We start from the raw sequence: 27,189 nt of genomic DNA, 5'->3' as shown, positions 1-27,189 counted from the left end.
AACTTAAAATACACTTTAAAAAGACCAGAAATACAACTCTACCTTTCCAAATTTCATAATCTGCTAACATTTAACTATGAGCAGGGCATAAAGCATGCACTGCAGATAAACAAGGAGAAGTGCAACAAGAAATTTTGCCTGCAGTTTGTGGTCCATAAATTTGCAGTCTTCCCCTGCTTTTTTTATTTTTAATAATGATGCTTCAGTGATCCCCATCGCTGTCTCAGATCGAATGTTTTTCTTTCATGCAAGTAATAGTCCTTGTCAGGGAGGAGAATCGGAGCCACAACCTCCCTACAGTTGTGCATCTTGATGATTTAAGTAATAATTTATTGCCTTTTTTATTTAACATTGTAATTAACATGATAAATAAGGGTATTGTTTGAAATGTAATATACAGTTAAGCCCAATTAATTAATTGGCCTTCAGTGATTGGGAACCGAATGATGCTCTTTTTTAATGTGGGGATAGTTTGTGTTGGTACCAAAGGGTTAAGAGGTAACAAGTTGCTCTAATCACTGAGCAGCTGGAAGTCATTAAGCATCCAGGAATGTGAGTTAGTTTGTATAAATAGTCAGTTCACCCATGTGTTTTCTCTCTCTCCCCCGTGTGTTTGCTAATATGAGTTAAGTTTAGAGTAAAGTTTTCTTTATGCCGGAGATAAAAGCATGTGTGCTTTATCGCCAGGGTTTTTTCTTTTGTAAATAAAGTTTTTTTTTCTGAGTTCCAAAGTTGCTTGCTCCAGGATTCTTCATTGAAATGTACTGACTCTCCTGCCTCCTTCAACCGCTGCACGAAATTCTCTGCTGAGATAGGATTTATGGCGTTGGAAGCGCACTGGATGTTTACTTAACATTAAACTAATTAAAGTTTAATGGACAGTTTGTTTTAATGAAAAATGTGCTACTAAATAGGTTTATCTTGTACACACTAGCTTGCGCTCGCACACACACACACACAACTAACTTTTAACACATGAAGGAACTGAGAGAGATGTGAAGATAATAGTTCCCAGAATGATTTGTAGATGAGTCAAACATTTAGAATGCTTCGGGATTTCTATAAAATGTTACTTCTGGAATTATTTTATCTTCTGTTTGTTTTCTTAAAGCAGTAGCTTTCAAACTGTTTTCTACAGTTCTTTGGATGCTGTTCAAGGATTCCTCATTGATAACATTGATAAACCAAATCATCAGCAAAGGCTTTTAGTTTATACTGCTTAGACCCTACTACAATGCCTTTTACTTTCTCTTCTTTCCTCAACATACTCAGCAATACCTCCAGCACCAAAATAAATAATATTTTTTTTATATAATATTTTTTTATTGCATTTTTTCCAGATAAAGATATGCAGTCAGATAAACAAAGAAACATTAACAACAAGAAAAGAAAAGAAAGAAAAATGGATCATTTCAGAACTTATTTCAATCTTCTACCGGACTTCCCCACATCTCCCCCACAATGCATTCTTGATAATAAAAATATCAGCAAATTATAACCTTGTTTCATGCGTTTCTTTTGTACTTTCAGATAATTACATTTTAAGTTTAAATTACTTATTGTCAATTTACTCTAAAAACAAATATGGTGTCATTTTAAACATTTAAACATTAGTCCTTTCATTAATTATTATTTAGTTTCATATATCATCCACTCTCATTGCTGGAGCTAATCTTTCCAAATCATGTGAATTCTTATAATTCATATAATTTATAAAGTTTTTGCAAATAGTCCTTAAATTTTTTCCAGTCCTCCTCCATTGCTTCTTCTCCCAAATCTCGGATCCTGGCAGTCATCTCGGCCAATTCCATATAGTCCATCAATTGCGTTTGCCACTCTTCCAGTGTGGGCAAATCTTGAGTCTTCCAATGTTTTGCGATGAGAATTCTTGCTGCTGTAGTTGCATACATAAAGAACGTTCTGTCCTTCTTTAACACCTTTTGGCCTACAATGTCCAAGAGGAAGGCCTCTGGTTTCTTAGGGAATGTGTACTTAAACACCTTTTTTAACTCATTATAAATCATTTCCCAGAAGACCTTCACTCTTGGACAAGTCCACCATAGGTGAAAGAATGTCCCTTCAGCCTCCTTACATTTCCAACATTTATTGTCAGACAAATGATATATCTTTGCCAGCTTGACTGGGGTCATGTACCACCTGTATATCATTTTCATAATATTTTCTTTCAAGGCATTACATGCCGTAAATTTCATACCGGTGGTCCATAACTTTTCCCAGTCTTCAAACATAATGTTGTACCCAATGTCTTGAGCCCATTTTATCATGGCTGATTTAACTGTCTCATCCTGAGTGTTCCATTTAAGCAGCAAGTTATACATTCTTGATAACTTAGTCTTTGGTTCTAACAATTCTGTCTCTAGTTTCGATTTTTCCACCTGGAATCCTGTTTTTTTTATCCATCTTAAACACCTCCTGAATTTGGGCATAGTGAAACCAATTTTGCACCTTATTCTTTAGTCTTTCATAACTCTGTAACCTCCAATTTTCTCCAATTTTTTCTACTATTTCCCCATATTTCGGCCAGCCGGCCTCCATATTGGGTTTTTTCCGAGCCTTGGCCTCCACTGGTGATAACCACCTCGGGGTCTTACTTTCCAATAAGTCTTTATATTTTGTCCAGACCATAAATATTGCTTTTCTGACAATATGGTTTTTGAACATTTTATGTGTTTTTACCTTGTCATACCACAAATACGCATGCCATCCTAACGAATTATTAAACCCTTCCAGATCTAGGACATCAGTGTTCTCTAACAGCAACCAATCTTTCATCCAGCAGAAGGCTGCAGCTTCATAATATAACCTTAAGTCTGGCAGGGCAAACCCCCCTCTTTCTTTTGCATCAGTTAGTATTTTAAACTTTATTCGGGGCTTTTTGCCCTGCCAAACAAACTTTGAGATATCCTTCTGCCACTTTCCAAAACATTCCACTCTGTCCACGATCTGTAAGGTTTGAAACAAAAACAACATCTTTGGCAAAACGTTCATTTTTATAGCTGCTATTCGGCTCAACAAGGAAAGTTTCAGTCTTGACCAAATTTCTAGATCTTTTTTAACTTCTAACCAACATTTTTCATAGTTATCTTTGAATAGATTCAAATTTTTGGAAGACAAGTTAACCCCCAGGTATTTCACTTTTTTAACCACATTTAACTCTGTTTCCCTCTGAAACCCATCTGTTTCTGAAGATGTCAAGTTTTTCCCCAATACCTTAGTTTTTTGTTTATTCAACTTAAATCCCGCCACCCGACCAAACTCCTGAATCAATTCTAACACTCTTTTTGTACTAGATTCTGGCTCCTGTAATGTTAAAACCAAGTCATCTGCAAAAGCTTTCAGTTTATATTGTTTCGCTCCGACCTGTACTCCTTGTACCTGCCGGTCCTTCCTAATCATATTCAGGAGCACCTCCAGGACTGAGATAAATAATAGGGGGGAGAGAGGGCACCCCTGCCGTGTTCCTTTTTCAATTTTGAACTCTTCTGTCACCACATTGTTCACTATCAACTTAGCTTTTTGTTCTGAATAAATTGCTTCTATACCATTTTCAAACCCCCGTCCCACTCCCATCCCTTCCAGGTTTTTCTTCATAAACTTCCAAGAAATGTTATCAAAGGCCTTCTCTGCATCAATAAAAATTAACACTGCTTTAGTGTTGATGTTTGTTTGCAGAAGTTCCAGAATATTGATAATATTCCTAGTATTGTCAAACAAGTGTCTGCCTGGGAGAAAGCCTGCTTGGTCCTTACGAATTACTTCATTTAGTACCTTTTTAAGTCTACTTGCCAAAATGTCTGCAAATATTTTGTAATCCACATTTAGGAGTGAGATGGGACGGTAATTCTTAAGCTGAGTCTTTTCAGTTTCCACTTTAGGTATCAATGTGATGAAAGCTTCTTTCCACGTTTCCGGTGCCCTCCCTCCCTCCATAATCTGATTGCAAACCTCCATTAGTGGTTGTATCAGATAGTCTTTTAACATCTTATAGTACTTGGAGGTAAGTCCATCTGGGCCTGGAGATTTGCCCAACTGCATGTTCTGAATGGCATCCTCAATTTCCTGTTGTGTTATTCTGTAGTTCAAGATTGATCTCTGTTCCTGAGATAGTTCTGGTAGACCATTGGCTTTTAAAAATTGATCCATCTCAGACACTTCCTCGGGCCCTTGCGTGTACAGTTTTTTAAAATATTTCTGGAAACACTTTCTAATTTCACCTGGTTTCTGAATATTTTTCCCTTCAACCTCTAGATTGGTAACATAGTTCAATTTTTGTCTTTTCTTCAACTGCCATGCTAGCAGTTTTCCACATTTATTCGCTGATTCAAAAGATCTTTGTTTCATTTGTTTAATTTTCCATTCCACTTCTTGATTTATCAATTTCGTATATTGTGATTGGTGGAATTTAATTTCTCTCAAAATCTCTTTTGATTTTGGTTTTAATCTCAATTTTTTCTCTCCATCTCTTATCTTCTCTAATATCTTATCCTTTTTTCCATTCCAGAGTTTTTTCTTGATCGTATTCTGTTGTATCAGAAACCCTCTCATTACAGCTTTACTTGCGTCCCAGATTATTCTCTTTTCCACCGAGGTGTTCAAATTAATTTCAAAATAGTCCTTTAGAGCTTTTTGGGCCTTCTTTACAATCTCTTGATCTCTTAGCAGGTTGTCATTCATTTTCCATCTGAAGGAGCCGGCTGGGGTAAATCTCAATTCCATTTTCAGAGTGTTATGGTCGGAGCAGGTCTTTGGGCAGATTTCCACTCTTGTAGTCTTAGGTGCCAGCCCTCTAGTTGTCCAGATTTGGTCGATTCTTGTCCATGACAGATGGGCCTCAGAAAAGAAAGTTCCTTCTTTACCTAGGGGGTTCCTTGTCCTCCAAACATCAATCAAATCCATATTGTCTGTCAGTTCAAAAAAGGTTTTAGGTAGTCTGCCATCCTTAGTTAAATTTTGATTTTGAGACTTATCCATGAAGGTAGAGACCACCCCATTCATGTCTCCCATCATAATGATGTTAGAGTAGTCCAGATAGTCCAGCAATATCTCATGCAGCTTCTTATAAAATTCCGATTTCCCCTCATTTGGTGCATAAATTCCTAGTATCAAGACTTTTTCTCCTTGAGTTTGTATTTCAATTGCCAGGATTCGTCCTTGTTCATCTTTAAACAAAAATTTCGGTGACAGGTTCTCCTTTGCATAGATCACCACGCCTCTCTTCTTAACTCTGTCTGATGAAATAAATTCTTGGCCCAGTCTTTTGTTAATTAACACTTTCCTGTGGAGTCTGGTCACATGTGTTTCCTGCAAACAAATTATATCCAAATGTTCTTTTTTCAAAATATGAAAAATCCTTTTTCTTTTTTCCGGGGAATTTGCGCCATTAATGTTCCAACTGTACAGCTGCAGAGACATCCTGAATCAATCTGCTGTTGCTCTTTATGGGGTGTCCTCCTTTTCTTCCGGGCCCGAGGGAGAAGGTGATGGTTCTATTCCAGGCTGTGGCTGAGGCCAAGGAACTGCTATTCCCTTCTGTAGATCCTCTTCGTGGTCGTGCAGGAACTTCTGGTTATCCTCTTTTGTTTTAATTTTAACTTTCTTTCCTTTATAGTTGAAAGATAAACCTTGGGGAAACTCCCACCTGTAGGGTATCCCGTTGCTTCTCAGTAGTCTTGCTAGATCAGTATATACGGTTCTGAGGTCCAAAAGTTGTTTTGGTATATCCTTGTAAATTTCCGCTCTTTTATCTTGGATCTCAAGCGATTTCTTAAAATGAAGGTCTAGTATTTTGTCTCTCTCCTGTTTAGATCTCAAAATGATCAAACCACCTCTGGGCCTATCCCTCCTTGCTGCTCTTCCTAATCTAAACGCAGTTATTTTAAAGTCTTTATCTGCTTCTATACCCCAGAACTTAGAGAATTCTACTGTCAAATAGCCAATCAAATCTTCTTTCTCAAGCTCTGGGGTAGATCGTAATCTCAAATTATTTTCCCGATTTCTCAGTTCCACCATAGACAGGTAGGCCTGCTGGTCACTAATGTGTTTATGTAGTGGCCTTACCTCCCCTTTTATTTCCTCGACTTTCTGGTTTGCTTGATGGATGACAGCACCAAATAAATAATAGAGGAGAAAGTGGGCACCCTTGCCTGGTTCGTTTCTCAATTTTAATTTCCTCTGATATCACATTATTAACAATAATTTTAGCTTTTTGTTCAGAGTAGATCGCCTTAATACTATTTAAAAAAATTTGGCCAACCTCAGTACTTTCCAAAAAAATTTCCATAAATAAACATTAGTAATGCTTTGCAATTTCTTTTAGCCTCTAATCTTTCTAAAATATCAACTATATTTCTGATATTATCTTTCATATGTCTTCCAGGCAGAAAACCTGCCTGGTCTTTATGTATATAATCTGTTAGGACCTTTTTCATTCTATTAGCTAAAATATTTGCAAATATTTTATACTCCACATTAAGTAATGAGATTGGTCTGTAATTCTTTACATCTGATCTATCTTGCTCTGGTTTCGATATCAGGGTTATGTAAGCATCTCTCCAGGTTTCAGGTGCCCTCTCCCGTCTCATTATCTTATTACAAACCTCTGCCAAAGGTTGATTTAGCCAGTTTTTAAAAGTTTTATAATATTTGGCAGATAATCCATCCGGTCCCGGGGCTTTGCCCAATTGCATCTGGTTTATTGCTATCTCAACCTCCTGTTTTGTAATCATGTCATTGAGTATCTTGTATCTCCGGGAATTTTCTGCAGTTCATTAGCCCTAAGAAATTGCTCAATTTTGGGGGCCCCCGCTAGGGGCACCTTGGAAGATGGCCGACAATACCATCTCTCCGGCTCACATGAGGTAATTTAGGGGCTGATTATGGAAGTACATCAGCCTCCCAAATTCTTCCCAGGGGATGGGAAGATGCAGCCTCGTCCGCTGTTGCCCATAAATCACCCCCTAGTTCGAAAGAAGGAGGGGGTGGGGGCACTGGACGGAAAGCCCTCGAGTGAGCTTTGGATCTCCCTGACGCTACTTCTGAGAGCGACGCTAGTTGCATTACTTAAGATTAACGATTGGATATAAAAAGTAAATGCACATGTTTTGAGCAAAGGAAAGGGTATATTAATTGCTAATTAAGCCAGCCACTGAGAAGTTAAAAGTGACGGGAATGAACTGAACAGATTACCTCCAAGAATTACAGCTATGTCGGTATGTTGAAACAGAACGGGAAGGGGGGGGAGCTTCTTCTTTTATTTACGATACTGCCTAACAACCCCTCCCCTAGAAGAACCGCCACATGAGATTGGAAAACAACTGTGTGGAATAGATTGTGTGGAAATAAAAATATTAATTAAAGGCTTTGCTTTTTGGAAGATATGGAAGAAAATGAAAGGCTCTCCGGTGACGCAGTCCTTAATCGGGATCCGCCATTATGAGACAGACTAAGTTGCAAGATTGATAGTCAGAGGGGGAGGTGAGCCATTGCTTTGTTATCATGTTTGGATTGTGTGTTTGAGTTGGCAAACCCTCCCATGGAAAGACTGATTTATGGTGCAACTGGTCTGGGAAAATTAATGAGCAGACGCTTAGAATTTATTACATCGGAACAGACTAAAACGGCGCCTGCCGCTCGAGCAGGATTGTTGGATCAGCGTTTGGTTTAACTCGCCTGTGGAAACAACTCAGAGGCTATTAAGAAGAAAAATGATAACAACAAGAAGACTGGAAGATGGGATTTGTGAACATCAAAAGCAGAAGAAATATGAGATGATTGGACCCTCACTGAGCTCGAAACATGGGAACCCTCCCAAAAAATTTAAAATTTGGCAAAATATTCAGACTATATAATATGTATTGGTATAATTTGGAATAATTAATGTGATATGATTGGGTTGTTAAATGGAAAACTTAATAAAAATTATTATAAAAAAGAGAAATTGCTCAATTTTATCTTTATCTTCTTTACCTTTTTTATACAGATGTTTGAAATATTTCTGACAACATTTTCTAATATCTCCAGGGTTTTCCACAGATTTTCCCTCCGATACAATATTTCTAATCATGTTTTGTTTCTGTCTCTTTTGTAATTGCCAGGCCAACAATTTTCCACTTTTATTTGCAGATTCAAAATTTCTCTGTTTCAATAATTTTATTTTCCATTCTATTTCTTGATTTATGATTTGAGAAAATTGAGTCTGCAAAACTTTAATTTCTTTTTGTATCTGTTGGCTTTTAGGCTTTGATCTTAAATTCTTTTCTTTCTCTTTTATTTGAGCTAGAATTTTTTCCTTTTTATCATTTTGTATCTTTTTCTTTATAGCATTCTGTTGTATGAGGAATCCTCTCATCACCGCTTTACTAGCGTCCCAAATGACTCTTTTTTCTACCTCTGTATTTATATTTAGCTCAAAATAATCTTTTAGAGTCTTTGGGGCCTTTCCAACCACCTGTTCATTCCTCAACAACCCATCATTCATCCTCCATCTGAAGGAGCCCTGCAGATACAATTTCATTTCCAAAAACACTGCATTATGATCAGAGCATGTCTTAGGGCATATTTGAATTTTAGACACCCTGGGGGCTAAATCTCTAGTAATCAATAAATAATCGATTCTTGAAAATGTTACACTCCAATTTGAGATAAAAGTAAAGTCTTTCTCTGTAGGATTTCGTAGTCTCCATATGTCTGACAGGTCATATTTACCCACCATATCAAAAAACACTTTTGGAAGTCTACCTGCATTTTGAAATTTTTGCTCTTGTGGTTTATCCATAAGTGTAGAGACTACTCCATTCAAATCTCCCATTAGGATTATTTTATAGTCCAAATATTTATTAAGCTTTAAGTCCAAATTCTTTAAAAATTCCACTTTTCCATCATTTGGTGCATAAATTCCCAGTAAAAGATATTTATCGTCTTGTGCTGTAATTTCTATAGCAATGTATCTCCCTTCCTCATCCTTAAACAACTTAGGATTCCATTTTTCTTTGATATAGAAAACCACACCTTTTTTTTACCTTGTCTGATGAAATAAAATCCTGTCCAAGTTTTTTATTCTGTAAGATTTTTCTATGCAGTCTAGTCAACATGTGTTTCTTGTAAACAAATTATATCCAAATTGTGTTTTGCCAAAACATGAAAAACTTGGTGTCTTTTTTTCGGAGAATTTAAACCATTTACATTCCAGGAGTAATTTTTTAGGGGCATACTGCCCCTGCACCCAAAGGGGGGGAACTTTCCAAGCCGAGTTCCTTTGCGTTTTTGTCCAGAAATCTTTCTTTCTCTCCCACAGTTCTTTTTTTTTATATAAGATATTTATTAAGATTTTCAAAGTATTACAGAATAAAAAAGAAAAAAAAAAGAAAAAAGAAAAAAGAAAAAATGGTTAAAATCAACTCCATCTTTCCATTACTTATTTTTCATTAGCTTGTTTCCCGGACCTCCTCACGCCTCCCTTTTTTGTATTCCAATTCAGTTTGTTGGTTTAGCAAATCCCTACCCTCTTTGTTTATCCTGGTCTTTAATTTTAAAATATTATGACATTAAATTTTTACCTAAATAATCCATTTTTCATATTCCCTTATAATATTACAGCTGAAAAGCGCTTAATTTCTATCCAACATCATTCTAACATTCATCAATTTTACAATATTTCTGTAGATAATCTTTAAATTTCTTCCAATCTTCTTCCACCGACTCTTCTCCCTGGTCTCGGATTCTGCCAGTCATTTCCGCCAGTTCCATGTAGTCCATCACCTTCATCTGCCATTCTTCCAAGGTGGGTAGATCTTGTGTCTTCCAATACTTTGCAATGAGTATTCTTGCTGCTGTTGTAGCATACATAAAAAAGTTCTGTCCTTCTTTGGCACCAATTGGCCGACTATGCCCAGGAGAAAGGCCTCTGGTTTCTTCAAAAAGGTACATTTAAATACCTTTTTCAATTCATTATATATCATCTACCAGAAAGCTTTAATCTTTGGGCACGTCCACCAAAGGTGAAAAAATGTACCTTCAGTTTCTTTACATTTCCAACATTTATTATCGGGCAAATGATAGATTCTTACAAGCTTGACTGGGGTCATGTACCACCTGTATACCATTTTCATAATATTCTCTCTTAAGGCATTGCATGCCGTAGACTTCATAACTGTTCCCAGTCAGCCATCATTATGTTATGTCCAACATCTTGTGCCCATTTAATCATAACAGATTTCACCGTTTCATCCTGAGTATTCCATTTCAACAGCAAGTTATACATCTTTGACAAATTCTTAGTTTTGGGTTCTAACAGTTCTGTTTCTAATTTTGATTTTTCCACCTGGAAACCAATTTTCTTGTCCAAATTCTATGCCTCCATTATCTGATAGTAGTGAAGCCACAATCTCGCACTTTGTTTTTTAGTTTCTCAAAACTCTGCAATTTCAGTCTATCTCCCTCTTGTTCCAGAATTTCCCAATATTTCGGCCATTTGGCCTCCATATTGAGCTTTTTCTGTGCTTTTGCTTCCATCGATGACAACCACCTTGGGGTTTTGTTTTCCAATAAATCCTTATATCTTATCCAAACATTAAAAAGTGTTTTCCTGACAATATGATTTTTAAATGCTTTATGTGCTTTGACCTTATCATACCACAGATATGCATGCCATCCAAATACATTGTTAAAACCTTCTAAATCCAAAATGTCTGTATTTTCAAGAAGTAGCCATTCTTTCAACCAGCAAAAAGCTGCTGATTCATAGTAAAGTTTAAAGTCTGGCAGGGCAAATCCACCCCTTTCCTTTGCATCAGTTAATATCTTAAATTTTATTCTGGGCTTCTTGCCCTGCCAGACAAATCTAGAAATATCTCTCTGCCACTTCTTGAAACAGTCCATCTTGTCCACAATTTGCAGTGTTTGAAACAAAAACAACATTCTAGGCAATACATTCATTTTTATCGCAGCAATACGGCCTAGCAGTGAAAGCTTCAAATTTGACCAAATTTCTAAGTCTTTTTTCACTTCCGTCCAACATTTTTCATAATAATAATAATAATAATAATAATAATATGGTAATAATTTATTATTTATACCCCGGCCATCTGGCTGGGTTTCCCCAGCCACTCTCGGCGGCTTCCAAAAGAATATTAAAATACTGTGATACATCACACATTAAAAGCTTCCCTAAACAGGGCTGCCTTCAGATGTCATAATTGTCTTTAAATAAGTTCCCATTTTTGGCTGTCATATTAATCCCCAGGTATTTCACTTTCTTAACCACTGTCAAGCCTGTCTCATTCTGAAACCTCTCTCTCTCAATCGGGGTTAAATTGTTCTCTAAAACCTTGGTTTTAAACTTATTCAGTTTAAATCCTGCCACCTGACCAAATTCTTGAATTAATTCTAAAACCCTTTTAGTACTAGATTCTGGCTCCTGTAGCATCAATACTAAGTCATCTGCGAATGCTCTCAATTTGTACTGTTTAGCTCCGACCTGTACCCCTTTAACCAACTGGTCCCTTCTAATCATGTTCAGCAAAACCTCCAGGACCGATATAAAAAGCAATGGGGAAATTGGGCAACCTTGTCCTGTCCCTTTTTCTATCTTAAATTCTTCCATCACCACATTATTTACAATTAGTTTAGCCTTTTGTTCTGAATAAATTGCACTTATACCGTTTTCAAAACCTTGGCCTACCCCCATCCCCTGTAGGTTCTTCTTCATAAAACTCCAAGAGATATTATCAAAAGCTTTCTCCGCGTCCACAAATATCAAAACTGCTTTAGTATTTATGTTCACTTCTAGTTTTTCCAGAATATCAATTATATTCCTCAAATTGTCAGACAAGTGTCTTCCCGGGAGAAAGCCCGCTTGGTCTTTATGAATCTCTTCCATCAATACTTTTTTCAATCTCTTGGCCAGAATGTCTGCAAAAAAATTGTAGTCCACATTAAGTAATGATATGGGGCAGTAGTTCTTAAGCTGAGTCTTTTCAGTCTCTGTTTTTGGTATAAGTGTAATGTACGCCTCTTTCCACGACTCTGGTGCCCTTTTCCCTTCCAATATTTCATTGGAGACTTCCTTTAAAGGCTGTATTAACCACTCTTTCAAGGATCTATAATATCTAGAAGTCAGCCCATCCGGTCCTGGAGATTTGCCCAATTGCATGTTTTGAATGGCACCTTCTACTTCCTGTTCAGTTATTTTATAATTCAACATTAATTTACTTTCTTGTGAGATTTTTTGTAATCCATTTGTCTTCAGAAATCGGTCATGTCCATTTCTTTCTGTGGCCCTTGTTTGTATAGTTGTTTAAAATATCTCTGGAAACAGTTTCTAATCTCAGTTGGGTTGTGTATGTTCTTTCCTTCCACTTCTAAATTTGTGATAGTATTTAATTTTTGTCTTTTTTTCATTTGCCAGGCCAGCAATTTCCCACATTTATTAGTTGATTCAAATGTTTTTTGTCTCATTTGTTTAATTTTCCATTCTATTTCCTGATTCATCATTTCCATATATTGTACTTGGTATAACTTTATTTCTCTCAAAATCTCCTGCGACTTTGGTTTTACTCTCAATTTCTTCTCACTTTCTTTTATTTCCCCCAAAATTTTATCTTTCTTCTCATTTTGGCTTCTCTTCTTTATTGCATTCTGTTGTATCAGGAACCCTCTCATGACAGCTTTGCTTGCGTCCCAGATTACTCTTTTTTCCACATTGATGCTCATATTTATCTCAAAATAATCTCTCAAGGTTTTTTGGGCCTTCTTAAGCACTTCTTCATCTCTAAATAAGGTGTCATTCATCCTCCATCTAAAGGAGCCAGTTGGTGTTAGTTTCATTTCCATCTTAACAGCATTATGGTCGGGGCAGGTTTTTGGGCAGATTCCCACTTTTCTTGTCTTTGGTGCCATTCCTCTAGTTACCCATATTTTGTCAATTCTAGTCCATGTCATCTTGGCTTCAGAAAAGAAAGTTCCCTCTCTTCCCAAGGGATTCTTTGTTCTCCAAATATCAACTAAGTCCAAGTTGTCTGTCATCTCGAAAAATGTTTTCGGTAGTCTACCATCCTTGGTGACTACCTGACTTTGTGCCTTATCCATATTTGTAGATACTACTCCATTCATGTCCCCCATCAAAATCAGATTATAATCCAAATAGTCCATTAAGGTCTTGTCAGGGAACTGACATCAGAGGAAAGGGAGGTGGTAGGGCTCCCAGAGGCTGGGAGAGAGTCAGCAGATAAAGCAGGGACCAGCAGGGGGAGCGAGGGGTCTCTGGAGGAGGATCTCAGTAATGTTGAGAGAGACGCAGCAGCCAAGGCAGGAACCAGCAGGGGAGAGGAAGGGGTGAGAGACACGTCCAGCGAAAACAGCGGGGAGGTGTCAGAAGCAACCGTAGGGAGACCCATGCTTCGCCGGAAGCTGCCACGTCGTGAGTCCAGGAGACGCGTTTCCGTTAAGGAGCTTCTTTGCTGGAAGCGCTTCCGCAGGCAGCCACTGTCAGACTCTACTAGTGACTAGAGCAGGCATGTCTGAGGAGCTCTGTCACACACAGAGGTTTGTGGAGCCGCACAAACTCTGAGGGGGCACAATTTTAAGCACAAGCAGCTAATCATCCCCTCACAGCAGTCTGACAGTCTTTGTACGCTGCCTGTGCAGGAGAAAGCATCATGAGCAACCCAGCCGGAACCGGAGAGGCAGGGGTTGGAGCTGGTCCAAGCTTGGAAGAAAGGTATCAAGCTTTGGAGGTCCAACTTGCGCTGCAGACGGCGAGGCTCGAGGAGAGAAGGGCTCAGGATGCAGACAAGAAGGGGAGAACCACTCAGTTCCCCAGAAAGGTACCAGGATTGGTGCAGAAGTTTGGGGGGGACCCCAAGGATTACCATGCCTTTAGGACAGAGATGCAATATGCCCTTAATGTGCAGTTTGATGAGTTCCCTGATGAGGAATCGCGAGTTGCTTTCGTAATTGGGCATCTTGAGAAGGGGGCGCGAGACTGGGTTCGACCCCTGATGGCAACGCACAATGATATCCTAAAGGACACTATGAAGTTCTTTCGTGCAATGGATATCATGTTTGCCAGCGATATTGAGGAAGGGGTGGTGCGCAGACAGCTAATGGCTTGCAAGCAGGGAAGCCGATCTGTCCGTGAGTACTGGACTGAATTTACCATGCTGATTCACAGATTGGGGTGGGATTTATCGGCGGCACCCATTCAGATGCTATTTGAAGAAGGTCTTTCTTCGGCTGTGAAAGACGAGCTGTCCCGGAGCCCCAGGGCGGGGTCTATGGATCAGCTGACCAAATCTGCGCTGACCATTGGAGCGCGCCAGGAGGCAAGAGCCTTGGAGAGGCGGGAAGGGAGAGGGGAACGTTGGAAGGAGTTCCGCATTCCAGACATTCCTGAGCCAGCTTTCCCGCCGGCAGAGCCGATGGAAATCGGAACAGCGCACGCGCGCGCAGTTTCAAAGCCCAGTGAGGGGGCTAAGAAGGAGGGAAAAGGAGCCCGGAAATGCTATCTCTGCCAACAGCCAGGCCACTTTGCCAGAGTCTGCCCCCAGAGGAAGGAATGGCAAGGGATGGTGGGAGCTGTTGAGGGGGGAGAGCAGGGAGAAACGGAGCAGGTAAAAGCCAACGCCTGGTTGCCAGCAGGGCACTGCAGCCAGGCCAAAGAGCAGTGAAAGTGCCCCTTCCCCAAGTGCCAGTGCCAGAAGCTCCTCGACCTGCTCTAGTGATTGAAGTGTCGCTAGAGTTGCAAAATGGACACCCCCTAAAAATAAAGGCGCTGTTGGACTCAGGCAGCTCCTGCAATTTTATGAGCAAGGAGTTTGCTGCTGAACACCAGATACAGACGATCCCTTTAAGCAACCCCCTTCAGGTGACCACGATCGATGGCAGGGAACTGTTGGGAGGAGGAGTCAGCTTGCAGACCGTCCCAATGATAATGAGGGTGGCAAGGCACACAGAACTGATAGCGTTTAATGTGGCCACCTTGGGAGGCGCTCCCATTATTTTGGGAATGAGCTGGCTAGCCCTACATGATCCGCTGGTGGGCTGGCATCAAAGAGTGGTTTCCTTCGGTTCAGCACATTGCTTAGAACACTGCAGGGGGGAAAAGGGTTCAGCAGGGGCCCAAGCCACCCTGGCAGGGACTGAAGTAATGGAGAAGGTGAAGGTGCCACCACAGTATGCAGATCTCAGCGACGTGTTCAGCGAGAAGGAAGCTGACCAACTACCCCCGCATAGGCCCTTTGATTGCCAGATCAATTTACTCCCTGGAGCACAGCTTCCTGTAGGCAAGTTGTATGCCATGTCAGACAGGGAAATGCAGGAGTTGCGAGAGTTCATTGACAAGAACCTGAAGAGAGGCTTCATCAGAGAGTCCAAGGCAGCGGGGGGTAGCCCAGTGTTTTTTGTGGATAAAAAGCACACGGACAAGCCGAGACTTGTATGTGATTTCAGGCGGTTAAATGCAGTGACAGAGCCGGCGGCTTTTCCTATGCCCAGGATTGATGATATTTTGACCAGGGTGCGGAAGGGAAAGATTTTTACAAAGCTGGACCTAAGGGGGGCGTACAACCTGATACGTATAAGGAAAGGGGATGAATGGAAAACCACCATGTTCACCCCTTTGGGGGCATTTGAATACCTCGTGATGCCTTTTGGATTACAAACAGGCTCCGCGTGTTTTCAATCGTTCATGAACCACGTACTGGGGCCTTTGCTCTACAAGAATTGCGTGGCCTTCCTAGATGATGTGTTGGTGTATTCGGAGAATGAGGAGCAACATGTGAGAGACGTCAGAGAAGTGTTGAGCAGGCTGCAAGCCAACAGGCTGTGGGTGAAACTGGAGAAGTGTCAGTTTCATACCAAGGAGGTGGAATTCCTGGGGTACCGCTTGTCAGACAAGGGGTTGGCCATGGACCCCGGCAAGGTTCAAGCAGTGCTGGAATGGAAAACACCCAAAACCAAGAAGGATGTGCAGAGGTTCCTAGGGTTTGGAAACTTTTATCGTAAGTTCATCCGAAACTTCGCCCACCTGACGGCGCCCATCACGGACTGTCTCAGCAGTAAAAAGAAGTTTGTTTGGACGGCGGAGGCGGAGCGAGCGTTTGAGGAACTGAAAAGGGCCTTCGCCTCTGAAGAACAACTTCTGCATGTGGATTTACAAAAAAAGCTGAGGGTCGAAACAGACGCATCTGACAGAGCCATAGGGGCGGTGCTTCTTCTGCAGCCGGGGAAGGAGGAGTCAGAGTGGCGACCGTGTGCCTTCTTTTCGCGAAAGCTGAACAAATCCGAGAGGAACTACACGGTGTACGACCGGGAACTTCTTGCGATTCATGAGGCTTTCCGGAGATGGAGGCACCTGCTAATTGGTGCACAACATAAGGTGCAAGTGTGCACGGACCATAAGAATCTAGAGTATTGGAGAACTGCGCGAGTGCTCAACCAACGGCAGTTGAGATGGGCCCAGGAGTTCTCCAAATTTAACTTTGAGATTTGTTACGGGCCAGGCCCAGAGAACGTTAGGGCGGATGCTCTCTCACGCAAACCTGAATATTTGGAGGGGGAGGGAGCACCCGAAGAGACCCATGTCATTCCAGAGGACCGCTGGGTGTGTGGGGCGGCATTGGTGGGGCAAAGGGAACTGGTAGAGGGAACGGTGCAGGATGAATACGCCCAGGACAAACTCAGGGGTCTCAGGAGGGAGGGAGACAAACCCGGGGGTTTTGAGGAGAGAAACGGGGCGTTGTACTACAAGGGAGCGTTATATATACCTGAAGGGGAATTGAGGGAAAAGGTACTCAAGCAACTGCACGATAGCCCCACAGCAGGGCATTTTGGGCAACACAAAACCATGTGGCTGGTTACCAGGGAGTTCTGGTGGCCCAAGGTCAGGGAAGATGTGCGGGAGTATGTGAGAGGGTGTGACCAATGCCAACGAGCCAAGGGGGAGAGGCGGGCACCGGCAGGTTTATTAGAACCACTACCCACGCCTGAAAGACCATGGGAAGCAGTGGCAATAGATTTCATGACTGATCTGCCAAGGTCCAGAGGGAAAACAGCCATCATGGTTGTGGTAGACCTGTTAACCAAGATGGCCCACTTTATAGCCTGCTCACATGCGGTCACAGCGGAAGAAACCGCTAAATTGTTTGTGGAAAATGTGTTTAGGCTGCATGGCGCCCCCTTGAGGGTGGTTTCTGACCGAGGGAAACAATTTACTTCCAGGTTCTGGAGGAAGCTCATGAGCTTATTGCATGTAGAGGTGAATTTCTCAACTGCCCGTCATCCAGAAACCAACGGGCAGGCGGAAAGAGCTAATGGTGTCCTCCAGCAATATTTGAGGTGTTATGTGAATGACAGAGAGAATGATTGGGTGGAGAAGCTGGCGTTGGCAGAATTTGCCTACAACAATGCAGAGAACGTGTCCACGGGGATGAGCCCCTTTTTGGTTAATCACGGGTGTCATCCCCGAGCCTTCCCAGGGGGGGAAGGGGAGAACTGGAGCGTTCCAGCTGCAGAACAGTTCATTGAAGAAATGGAAGCGATCCATCGCCAGCTCCAACTTAACTTAAACAGGGCTAAGGAGGAATATAAGAGGCAGGCAGACAAAACCAGAAGGGAAGGGGAAAGCATTAGGGTGGGGGACCAGGTGTGGCTGTCCACCCAAGGGTTACCATTCAAAGGGGGTTGTAAGAAGTTAAGACCCAAAAGGCTGGGCCCATTTGAAGTCACGCAGCAGGTCAACCCAGTGGCTTTCAGACTCCGGTTACCGAACCACATGAAGCTGCACCCAGTGTTCCACAGGTCGTTGCTGTCACCGTATAAAGGGGACAGAGAAGGGAGGGTCAATAGGGGACCAGCTATGGAGGAAAAGGAACACAGCTACCATGTAGCGGAGATTCTCGATTCCAGGTGGAAGGGAGATCAAGTAGAGTATTTGGTAATGTGGGAAGGGGAGCCGGAGTCGGAAAACACCTGGGTCATGGCAGAGGATGTAGATGACGAGGTTTTGATAGAAACTTTTCATCAGAGATTCCCTCGTAAACCTCAGCCAGTGGCGAGGTTCCGGAGGGAATACTTTGCCACCACCGACGAAGAAGAAGAGTTGGAGGGGTTCTCTGATTCCGAGGCGGAGGAGGATTCAGCGAGCCGGAACGAAGACCGATGGAGGGAAATGTTCGAGACGTCTGAAGATGAAGAGGATTCTTTTCGGGGTTTTAGCTCCTCACCGCCCAGAGGAGAGAGTAGGGGCGGGGGGGAAGGGGGCCCTGGAGGGGAGGTGGATGTCAGGGAACTGACATCAGAGGAAAGGGAGGTGGTAGGGCTCCCAGAGGCTGGGAGAGAGTCAGCAGATAAAGCAGGGACCAGCAGGGGGAGCGAGGGGTCTCTGGAGGAGGATCTCAGTAATGCTGAGAGAGACACAGCAGCCAAGGCAGGAACCAGCAGGGGAGAGGAAGGGGTGAGAGACACGTCCAGCGAAAACAGCGGGGAGGTGTCAGAAGCAACCGTAGGGAGACCCATGCTTCGCCGGAAGCTGCCACGTCGTGAGTCCAGGAGACGCGTTTCCGTTAAGGAGCTTCTTTGCTGGAAGCGCTTCCGCAGGCAGCCACTGTCAGACTCTACTAGTGACTAGAGCAGACATGTCTGAGGAGCTCTGTCACACACAGAGGTTTGTGGAGCCGCACAAACTCTGAGGGGGCACAATTTTAAGCACAAGCAGCTAATCATCCCCTCACAGGTCTCATGCCACTTTTAAAAGAATTCAGATTTCCCCTCATTCGGTGCATAAATTCCTACTATCAAAAATTTCTCTCCTTGAACTTGAATTTCAATTGCCACAAATCTTCCTTGATCGTCTTTAAAAATAAATTTCGGTGATAGTCTCTCCTTTGCATAAATCACAACTCCTCTTTTTTTAACTTTATCAGATGAAACAACTCCTGTCCCAATCTCTTGTTAATCAATACTTTCCTGTGTAGCCTTATCACGTGTGTTTCCTGTAAGCAAATCAAGTCCAATTGTTCCTTTTTTAGTAAATGAAAAACACTTTCTCTTCTGAGGAGAGTTGAGACCATTACAATTCCAACTTAACAGTTGCAGAGCCATGATGGGGTTACTTCGCTTTACCTCCAACTGCGCCAAGTGTTTGTTCTTGTTCTGTCGGTGGTGTCACTTTCTCTGGACCATGCAATCCAAAAGATAAGTTTGCTATATCTAGTATTCCTTTTTCCAGTGCCTTTGGCTCTTCTCCGGATTCCGCTTCTTTCTGTAGATCTTCTCCGTGGTCCTTCAAAAACTTATCTTTGTCATTGACTGATCTTATTTTTATCTTTCTTCCTTTATATTTAAAGGACAGGCCTTGAGGGAATTCCCACCTAAAGATGATTCTATTACTTCTCAACAGGGCAACCAGATCTCCGTAGTTAAGCCTTAAGTCCAAGAGATGTTTTGGGATGTCCTTAAATATCTCCACACTTGAGTCGTAAATTTCTAAAGTCTTTTGGTAATGCAGATTCAATATTTTGTCTCTCTCCTCTTTTGTTCGAAGGGTAATCAAACAGTCTCTCACCTTGTTCTTCCTTCCTCCTCTTCCAAGTCTAAATGCACTCACTATCTTAAATTCTTCCTTCCCCAAATCCTGTTGCCAAAAATCTGCAAACTCCTGCATAAGAAATTCAGTCAAGTTATCTTTCTCAAGTTCTGGTACAGCCCTGATTCTTAAATTTCTTTGTTTCTCCTTCAATTCAATCATAGACAGTGTCAGACCGTGGTCCTCGAGTTGCCTATAAATCGGTGGTATCTTCTCTTGAGTGGCAGTTGCTATATCTTTTGCTTCTTCGGCTGTCTTTTGGGTCAAAGCAGATTCCTGTAACAATTTTTCAATAGACACTGTGTTGGTATTCACCTTCTGTCCCAAATTGTTGATACCTATAGTGTTTTGGTCAATTTTAACTGATGCTTCAGCTACTTGTTTATTTGTTTCAGCTACTTGTTTAGTTAAATTTTCCAAAGATTCATTAATTTTCCCTAGTGCCTGAGCCAAAACGTCTTCAGACGACATTACTTTTAATTTAACTTGTGCAGGTGCAGCCCCTGGTAATCCAGATGGTCCAGAAGGACCAGATGTTGAAGCTCTTCGCTGCGACGCAATATCTGTCCGATAGGGTCTGCCAGACCTAGTAGTTTTTTCCTGAGTCAATTCTAACTTTCCTCTTCCATCTGCCATAACACTCTCATGGGAGTCCAAGGTTGATCCCACGGCTAGAATTTGTTTTGGAATGGAAAATTCCCCTAGCCCAGTTGTTATTGTAGCAATGTCAAACCTCCTCTCCCACAGTTCTAATTCTTTGTTTTCCTCCTTGAAATTTGAAGGAGAGGCCCTCTGGGCATTCCCACCTGAAAAAAATGGTTTTTTTTCCTTAGAGCAGTTTATCAGGGCTAGGAAGTGTTTTTGGACTTCTTTAAACAGAATCACAGCCTTTCCGTCTATCTTTAAGCTTTTTTTATATAGTGATGCCCTAATATGGTATCTCTTTGCTCTTTTGTTTTAAAAATCACCATACAATCATGTGTGATCGATCTTAGAATCCTTTTTAGGACCGAATCTATATGCTTTGTCAATCCACAGATTTAATTCTTCTTTTGAAATCTCCCATTAAGTTGAAAATTCTTCAATAAGCCAACCCCTTAAATTATCCTGCTCTTTCTGGACTACTACTCTCAATCTCAAATGGGTCTCCCACTCTTTCATTTGCAGAAACGCAATTGAATTTTGCATTTCCTGCTGAATTGTCTCTAAATCCTGAACTCTTACAGTTTCCAATTGTACAATTCTTGCTTCATGTGTAGTTACATCTGATTTCACTGCTTTCAGGTCTTGCTTGAGTTCAACAAAGTAATTTCTCAGGTCTTGTATAGACTTTTGATTACCTCTTACTTCTGTTTTAATTTCCTGAAGAAGTTGCATTACAGACTCTTCAAATGTTGGTGATCTAGAGTCCCTTCTTGCCTTAATTTTTGCTTTCTCTCGTCTCTCTGGTTTCTCTGTCTTGTCTCCTTTGTCTCCCCCATCCATACATTTTTCTTCCCCCCCCCTTCAAGGTCAGCTACAGTCACAAGGGGGAGATAGTGAAGCAAGCAAGCTTTGTTCCCAGCTTTCGAAGGTCCCCACCACAAAAGAAGAGTCTTTCCTTCCCACAGTCTTTTAGTCTGTACAAATCTCTTTTTTTAACTCCTCTAACTGGATTCCCAAAAGTTTAATTCCAGTGTTATACTTTATATCCAAAGGGTGTAGATACTGTTAAAAATATTTTTAGAGTTCTGGCAGCTGTAGTTACTTTGTATTTCCCAAAGTGGAAAACGAAAGTTGAAAGTATCTGATTCCTTTATGACGTCACAATGGAGTCTAGCCTTCCCTTCCTTTGAAATTTGGATTACAAAATTACAACCCGTGAGTAAGACTTTTAAAACTGGGAATTCAAAGGGTTGCTTTGCCTTTGATTGACGCAGCAATTTTGAATTGGATTCTGAAGCGGGGAGATGTAAAAAGGAAGTCTGTCTCCCGCTGTTGTAGATAAGATCAAAGCAAAGACGTTTGAAGCTAGAGCTGGAGAAGTGGAAAGGACTTTAAATTTCACTGTCAGACATAAGAAACCCCTCTTGAAGTGAGGGGGGGGGGAAAAGAAATTTCTGGCTTAAGGAAGAACTGAGGGAAAGACCACTGCCTAATCCCTGCCATCGGTCTGCCAGAGATAGTAAGAATGTGTTGCACCGTTTATGAACATTTGTTACTACTTGTGAATACTCTGTATGTGAGCTGGAAACTGTTGCTATAAAGCTATAAAAGCAAGACTGCCTTTGGAAAAATTGCCTGGAAAACTAACATTTTTGCTTGAAAGTAACATTGTTTCTAAGGTGCTCCCCTAGAGGAGGACTGGGACATAGCTGGGGTTTTTCCATTACAGCTGGTTGGAAAATCTTCCCATCAGAAAAGAGGCTTGAACTGTGTGAATGACCTTGAGGTTTTAAAAACAAAGTAATGGAACAGGAAAAACCCCAGCCCACAAGGCCAAAAACCAGATATCAGCAACGAAGACATTCTGTAGTGGCACCCCCTGAAAAGGAAGATACTGGGCAGCCTGGTGCAAAAAATATAGGCCCTGAAGAGACACTGAATGCATCTTTAGATAAAATATTTGGAGCTTTGGAAAAATTGTCGACAAAAATTGACTTAAACACTACAACTATTAGCTCCAATACTCAAGCAATCGACCGCCTATTGCAGGAATCTAAATTGACAAGGAAAATTGCCGATGAGGCTAAAGAAAAGGTGCTGGTGGTAGAAAGAAAATTACAACCGATAAATAGACAACTAGAAGATCATAAGGCACAACTGTCCTTATTTGAATTGAGGAACAAACAGGCAAATTTAAGAATCAGGGCGGTACCGGAACTCGAAGAAGGCAAACTCTGTGAATTCCTCACCCAGGAATTTGAAGAATTTTGGGGCCTGGACCCAGAAAAGGATTTTAAGATATTGACTGCCTTCAGACTTGGCAAAGGAAATAAAGAGGGCAGGAAGAATAAGGTAAGGGATTGTCTGATTGCACTTAGATCAAAGGAGGAGAGAGACAGAATATTAGGCCTACATTACCAGAAATCGCTGGAAATTCAAGACTCAAGAATAGAAATTTTTAAAGACATCCCAAAACACCTATTGGACCTCAGATCTAACTAGAGAGACCTGGTGGACCTACTAAGAAGAAACAGCATCATCTTCAGGTGGGAATTTCCCCAGGGGCTGTCGTTCACGTATAGAGGGGAAAAGGTGAAGATAAGATCTGAGGAGGATAAAGAGAGATTCCTGAAGGACCACGAGGAGAACTTACAAAAAGAGGCAGAGGGAAGAGAACCAAAACCAGGAGTTTTGGATTTGACAAAGCTACCATTGGAATTGGACAAACGAGAAGCGTTACCACCAACAGACCAAGAACAAGAATTGGGTGCAGATGGAGGAGACGCATAACAATCCCACAATGTCTCTGCAGGTGCTAAGTTGGAATATTAGAGGTTTGAACTCCCCTGATAAGAGGAAAAAAATCTTTCATCTATTGAAAAAGGAAAAAATGGATTTGATATGTCTGCAAGAAACCCACGTGATCAGAATACATAGGAAAGTTTTAATTAACAAAAGACTAGGACAAGAATTTATCTCATCAGACAAAGTTAAAAAGAGAGGAGTGGTGATTTATGCAAAAGAAAATCTATCACCTAAATTTATCTTTAAGGATGATCAAGGAAGATATGTGGCTATTGAAATACAATATCAAGGTGAGAAATTTTTGATAGTAGGAATATATGCACCAAATGAGGGGAAGTCAGAATTTTATAAGAAACTGCATGAGACATTGTTGGACTTTATGGACTTTAACATCATCATGTTGGGCGATATGAATGGAGTGGTATCGACAAATATGGATAAATCAGAAAGACAAGTGGTAACAAAAGATGGAAGACTACCGAAAACCTTTTTTGAATTGACAGACAATATGGACTTAATTGACATTTGGAGAACTAAGAATCCCCTAAGTAAAGAGGGGACATTCTTCTCTGAAGCCCAAAAGACCTGGACAAGGATTGACCAAATCTGGATAACTACAGGAATGGCTCCCAAGATTTGAAAAGTGGAAATCTGCCCAAAAACATGCTCCGACCATAACCCTGTGAAGATGGAAATAAAACCAACATTGACTGGTTCCTTCAGATGGAGGATGAACGACGCCTTGTTTAGAGATTCAGAAATTACCAAGAAGGCCCCAAAAACTATAAAAGACTATTTCAAGATAAATTTGAAGACCACAGTAGAAAAAAGAACAATCTGGGACGCAAGCAAAGCCGTAATGAGAGGGTTTTTGATACAACAAAATGCAATAAAAAGGAAAACTCAAAATGAGAAAAAGGAGAAGATCCTGGAGAAAATAAGGAAAGGAGAGGAAAAAATGAGACTTAAACCAAAATCTCAAGAGATTTTGAGAGAAATTAAGTTATATCAAGTACAATATATGAAAATGATAAATCAGGACATTGAATGGAAAGTTAAACAGATGAGACAAAAGACTTTGGAATCAGCCAATAAATGTGGAAAGTTATTAGCATGGCAGCTGAAGAAGAGATAAAAACTAAATACGGTCACTAATCTTGAAGTTGATGGAAAGAATATACAGAAACCACAGGAGATTAGTAGCTGCTTCCAGAGATATTTTAAACAATTCTACACACAAGGGTCGCAGATTTAGTTGAAAATTGATCAATTTCTGAACTCAAATGGATTACAAAAAAATTCTCAAGAAAATAAAGTTTTATTGAACTCCAAAATATCTGAACAAGAGGTGGAAGGCGTGATTCAGAATATGCAACTGGGCAAATCTCCAGGGCCTGAAGGATTAACCTCCAAGTACTACAGAACCTTAAAAGACTATTTAATCCAACCTTTGAAGGAGGTTTGTAATGAAATTATGGAAGGGAAAAAGGCACCGGAGACGTGGAAAGAAGCTTACATCACACTTATACTGAAAACTGAGATGGAAAACACACAACTAAAGAACTACCGCCCCATATCCCTACTTAATGTGGATTACAAAATATTTGCAGATATTTTGGCTAGAAGACTGAAAAAAGTTTTGGCAGAAGTGATACATAAAGACCAGGCCGGCTTTCTTCCTGGAAGACACTTATCGGACAATACGAGGAATGTAATTGACATTCTAGAAAAACTGCAGGTGAACATTAATACAAAAGCAGTTTTTATTTTTGTAGACGCGGAGAAAGCCTTTGACAACATTTCCTGGAGTTTTATGAAGAAAAATCTTCATGGGATGGGGGTTGTTCAGAACTTTGAAAATGGTATAGGTGCGATATACTCTGAACCAAAAGCTAAACTGATAGTAAATAATATGGTTGCAGAAGAATTTAAAATTGAGAAAGGGACACGACAAGGTTGCCCAATTTCCCCATTGCTTTGTATTTCGGTCCTGGAGGTTTTGCTAAATATGATTAGAAGGGACCAAATGATTCAAGGTATTCAGGTCGGAGTTAAACAATATAAGCTCAAAGCCTTTGCAGATGATCTAGTGACGACATTACAGGAGCCGATATCTAGCACCAAGAGGGCTTTAGAAGTAATCCAGGACTTTGGTCAAGTGGCAGGTTTTAAGTTGAACAAAACGAAAACTAAGGTTTTGGAGAAAAAATTGACACCGATAGAGAGAGAGAGGTTTCAGAAGGAGACAGAATTAACACTAGTAAAGAAGGTTAAATATTTGGGGGTGAATATGACATCTAAGAACGTGAATTTATTTGTTCAGAGGTGAAAAAGGATTTAGAAATTTGGACAAATTTGAAGCTCTCCTTGCTGGGTCGAATTGCTGTCATTAAGATGAATGTATTGCCGAGGATGTTATTTTTATTCCAATCACTGCAAATCATTGATAAGATGGATTGTTTCAAGAAGCCAATGCAATTCTGGGCTGCATCAATAGGAGTATAGCATCTAGATCAAGGGAAGTAATAGTGCCACTGTATTCTGCTCTGGTCAGACCACACCTGGAGTACTGTGTCCAGTTCTGGGCACCACAATTCAAGAAGGACACTGACAAACTGGAACGTGTCCAGAGGAGGGCAACCAAAATGGTCAAAGGCCTGGAAACGATGCCTTATGAGGAACGGCTAAGGGAGCTGGGCATGTTTAGCCTGGAGAAGAGGAGGTTAAGGGGTGATATGATAGCCATGTTCAAATATATAAAAGGATGTCACATAGAGGAGGGAGAAAGGTTGTTTTCTGCTGCTCCGGAGAAGCGGACACGGAGCAATGGATCCAAACTACAAGAAAGAAGATTCCACCTAAACATTAGGAAGAACTTCCTGACAGTAAGAGCTGTTCGACAGTGGAATTTGCTGCCAAGGAGTGTGGTGGAGTCTCCTACTTTGGAGGTCTTTAAGCAGAGGCTTGACAACCATATGTCAGGAGTGCTCTGATGGTGTTTCCTGCTTGGCAGGGGGTTGGACTCGATGGCCCTTGTGGTCTCTTCCAACTCTATGATTCTATGATTCTATGATTCTATGATTCTATGATTCTAAGAAGTGGCAAAGAGACATATCCAGATTTGTCTGGCAGGGCAAAAAGCCCAGAATAAAACTTAAAATTCTAACAGATGCTAAAGACAGAGGGGGGGGGGTTGCCTTGCCAAACTTAAAACTTTATTATGAGTCAGCAGCTTTTTGCTGGCTGAAGGAATGGCTGCTTCTTGAGAACACAGATGTGTTGGACCTTGAAGGGTATGACAATGTATTTGGGTGGCATGCATATCTTTGGTATGGCAAGGTTAAAGCACATAAGGCATTTAGAAACCATATTGTCAGGAAATCATTGTTTAATGTCTGGACAAGGTATAAAGATTTTCTAGAGAGTAAAACACCAAGGTGGCTATCACCTATGGAAGCGAAAGCTTTGAAAAAACTGAACATGGAGGCTAAACGGCCAAAATACTGGGAAATTCTAGAACAGGAAGGTGACAAACTGAAATTGCAGAGTTATGACAAGCTTAAGGAGAAGGTGCGAGACTGGCTACATTATTTTCAAATAAGAGAGGTTTATAACTTGGACAAAAAAATTGGTTTCCAGGTGGAAAAATCAAAGTTAGAAACAGAATTGTTAGAACCCAATGTAAAGACACTTTCAAGAATGTATAATTTGCTGTTGAAATGGAATACTGAGGAAGAAACAGTAAAATTGGCAATGATAAAATGGGCACAAGACATAGGCCATAACATTATGTTCGCTGACTGGGAGAAGTTGTGGACCACCGGAATTAAATTCACGGCATGTAATGCCTTAAGAGAGAATATTATGAAAATGATGTATAGGTGGTACATGACCCCAGTCAAGCTTGCAAAGATATATCATTTGCCCGGTAATAAATGTTGGAAGTGTAAAGAAATTGAAGGTACTTTCTTTCACCTTTGGTGGACGTGCCCAAGGATTAAGGCTTTCTGGGAAATGATTTATAATGAACTGAAAAGGGTATTTAAATATACCTTCCTGAAGAAACCAGAGACCTTCCTCCTGGGCATAGTTGACCAATCGGTGTTAAAGAAGGATAGAACTTTCTTTATGTACGCTAC

Source organism: Podarcis vaucheri, assembly GCF_965113315.1.
Source record: "Podarcis vaucheri genome assembly, chromosome: W".
Taxonomy (NCBI): Eukaryota; Metazoa; Chordata; class Lepidosauria; order Squamata; family Lacertidae; genus Podarcis; species Podarcis vaucheri.
This window is presented reverse-complemented; position numbering follows the sequence as displayed.